This window comes from Haliotis cracherodii, unplaced genomic scaffold (genome assembly GCF_022045235.1).
Source record: "Haliotis cracherodii isolate W230 unplaced genomic scaffold, xgHalCrac1.p SCAF_16, whole genome shotgun sequence".
Taxonomy (NCBI): Eukaryota; Metazoa; Mollusca; class Gastropoda; order Lepetellida; family Haliotidae; genus Haliotis; species Haliotis cracherodii.
Genome location: NW_027266271.1, coordinates 23,768,195 through 23,772,422, shown reverse-complemented (window position 1 = coordinate 23,772,422; position 4,228 = coordinate 23,768,195).

Genomic DNA, 4,228 nt, shown 5'->3' with positions numbered 1-4,228 from the left:
AAGTTCTGTTCAAAGCGGCGTTAAATCAGACTGGCTTACTCACTATTTCGATAATAGGCAACATCAGTTCACTGAAATCTGACTGCATGTGGATAAGATAGTGTTGATACGGACACGGTAGTAGTGTTTACATCCTTGCACATAGTACTATGCCGCATTTGATCAAGGTTATGATATTATCAGTGAATATAAAATAACTGATAGGAATATGTATCTAATCTGCGCGCAAATGGTGGTCCTCTACGAACATCCGGTTTGGAAACTGTAAATGGTAAACTCAGATGTGGACAGAAATGAATGGCTGTCTGGTATACTTGTGGTCAAGTGTTTATTGCTGGGGCGAAATCATGTTTACACTGACTAATCGCCAGACCATTGCCATGGATGCGGAACCGTTCTCTGGTCAAAGTTCATCGGGGCATGTATAATTAACCTTGCTGACTCATCACAGCAGCTGCTTCTTTCAATGGCTCCTCACAGTAATCTTTCTTTGGCAAAACTCCACAAAAGTGGAACAATTGGAATTGGCAAAAAGTAGCCACCGTCCATCAAGCTGAATATTTACTTCAGGGGATGAACATAATTGAATAGACGTTCATGCTGTGTTATTCATTGTTTATGTTATGTCTCCCCGGTCAGGCGACCGCCATTGAACTAAATGCCTCTGCCTCGTGTATAAATAAATAACCAACAGTTACAGGAGAAACCTAGGGTAAGGGGCATTTACGGTAGAAATATGTTTACTGAAACCTACGTTATCAACACACCACAAAACTAAAATAGTTATAGCCTTTATTCCCGTAATACAACGTCACCAGAAAGTCTATAAACTATACACTATATAATCAAAAGAAATAGAAGAAAATGCACCAACAGGAAGTGACGTCAGCAGAAGAAACGTATTTCTTCTGTTGATAATCATTATTTTGTGGTGTGTACTAATTACTGCTTTATATTGACTTCATGCACAAACATGTCAACAGATCTATATGAATAACCTTTTAATATCATCTACTGTTTAGGCATGCCGGCACAATAACTGTATAGATGAGTGTGTGAGTGAGTGAGTTGGGTTTACCACCGCTTTCAACAGTATCCCACTTATATCACGGCGTGGTTTGAGTTCTGTTACTCTTCTTCAGTATACCTGATTTCTTATGATTATGGAAATTGTTTGTCGCTTGTATTTGCCATTTCTATATTTTTGGCATGTACTAGTGTTTTCCTTTCATCCATGTCGCATCTGTACTAATGTTAATGCAATAAGCACGCCAGTAGAATACATCTTTCCCTAGCAAATACCTTGATTAACGACATTTGTCCTGCCAGCGAGCTTCCTAACATGAATGTTTTTATCTTTTTTTAGAGTAAGAAAACACGCGCATAATCTAAACTTTTCACTTGAAAATTGGATTTGACCAAAACCCTTACGAACGTCATCAAAACATTTCCAGTCTGAGAGGAGTATTGTAAACTAACATCACCATCGTATAACTATTTTTTGTTTGTTTCAGTTTTAGCCACTATCAAACATAGGTGCATACTTTTCCTCGCACTTTATGCTAAAGTAAATAAGTAGATAAACGTTTGCTATATATATATCCTTGATATAATTATTCAGAAACGTAAATACTTTATATATTTTTAAATAACTCATCTGACTTTAACACTGTCCCTGTCGGATAGATAGAGAAGATTGATGGAATGGTCATATCAAAGACCGATTATTCTTGGTCACTGGGTCAGGCGAGGAACCTGACCAGTTGTAATACTATCATGGGTCTTTGTTCCTCTGACTGTGCTAGAATTCCTCAAGTGATTTGTGTCTTTAACACGATAACAAGTGTCGCTGCAGGGCCTTCGAAACGTCCAGCTTGGCACCGTCCCGCGCCTGGGAACAGCTCGCTAAAACATATTGGATCCAGCTGCCGACTTTCTACGGCAGACCAACTGGGCCATATTCGCTCCTCCGTAGCGGGTCCCGCGACGGCAGATCTTACTTTCAGAAGTTTTAGGAACGTTTGAAATTGATAGAGGATCGTATTTTAAGCAACCAAACTAGAACAATGAATATGATTATGTCCTCTAATAATCACTTTAAGTACAAACGTGATGTGTTGCAAGTGTGACGTGTGATGTAATTTACATATTTCCCTCCAATTCAAATAAACATAACACATTATATCTAATAAAACTCACACATGCAATATATTTCCACATATACGTATATTATAAATATCTATCTATTTCCACACGCCCCCCATCTCTCTCTTTCTCTCTCTCTCTCTCTCTCTCTCTCTCTCTCTCTCTCTATATATATATATATATATATATATGTCTTGTATGTATGTATGTATGTATGTATGTATGTATGTGACTTGGATGGATCACACATGTCATGCTTGCAACACACCCACTTTGTACTGACATATTACAAGACATAACACACCATTAAACAAAATATGTATATACAATACTGATGTAAATACTATCCTAAAGTATACTGCTTTCAAACTGTGAATAATGTCCGCTTCATATACATCTGACATTATATGTCATGTTTTATGCAAACTATAAAATAATACATTAAACTTTTGATGATAAACGTTATCTGCTGACATTGTTTCTTTATATCTGGTGCAGTTGGGTCAAGTAATTAGCCTAAGATGACCTAATTAGCTGTAACCTAAGCTTGGAAGGAGAACAGGCCATATAGAATATGCGGGTCTTGCAGTTTCTACAAGTCTTGCAAAAATCACTTCAAGACACAAATTGTGTTATCAGCCAGACAGTCATTGACTGTCGGGTCACTGACCGGAATTTTTAAAATAAAAAAATAATCAATTTGTAACATTTCAACCATTATGACTGCTCTCCCACATAATTATCAGTAGGTCCCATTGTACAGCAACATAGTGCCAAAACGTGTGCTTGTATGTAACACACAATCATTAAACCCTCTTGAACAATTAGGTTCAAATGATTCAATGAGTTGACGGCCATGACTCGAATGTTGCGCTCTTGTGTGTGATTTTATATTCACTTGTGGCCTCACACTTTCTGTTTCCTTGACCTAATCCTTGTTTGCAAACATTTAATTATGCAATGTTTGATTGTTATTAGCGTCAATGAACATTTAGTAAACAGCCAAGTATAAAGCATGCTTCACAACTATTGTTATTTCTTCCCATAAAAGTTACATGAGATTAATACGTGCATATTTTTTGTTACTTGGTGTTCAAGTGAATGCACTTTTGGAAATCACATATCAAATTTACATAAAAAAACAAAGTATTTGAAAAACAACAACATTCTGTCACAATTAGCATTACACGACACATAATTGAATGTGTATTGCTTACTCAGCGAAAATTAAATGGAATTGTTTTGTCAGGAGATACAAATGTTAACGTGTTGGAATTAAGTCCTTCGATGACAAGATGGTGTGAAAGTAGGACCGTGTCATGTGTCGTATTACGGACAATTATAGAAACACTTTACGGTCGCAGGGGGAGGGCTGTAGGCTTCTCAGGTCACCACGATAGATTTTCGTGATCTTAACATACGTGACCCAGATTTGTTTCAGGTCAAAGCAAGACATTACTACTCGATAAAAGTTAAACACTTCAGAAAACTCGTTTATGCCACTTTAATACTGAAATAAATGAAATTTTAAGAGTGTAATTAAAACTATCTTAACATGACGAATACATTACTTATTGTTATTCTGTTTAATAAATATATTGTCTCTATTTTCACGTTGGTATTGAGGTTTTTGGAGCATTGGTAGAGTAATGCTCAAATAGTTATGTGAATAAGGGTGATTCTGGCAATACCAAATGAATTAAATATTAGACACGATGTTGCAGTTACAAAATTTAGTCAGTGAAATAACTAAGAAGTATATTTAATATTTTAATAAAGAACACCTAAATCCTATACTAATAAATATATTTAAAGTTGCAATTCGTATCAGAAGTTTTCATGTTTCAAACAGATTGTGCAACCATTCTTATTCTTATTCTTATTATTCTGTTATTAAAAGTAAATTATCGTCAAAAGTTGAAAGATGCTGAGGCGAGAACAATCCATTGTTTAGGTATCGGGTTACATTTAGGCAGAGCTGCGGAGTGTGGAGCTGTGTGGAGGTTGGAGTTTCCAGGCTCGCACAGAGAGAGGGTCATATCTCGCCTTCCCGATTGGTCCATTTTTTATGCACGCCATATAA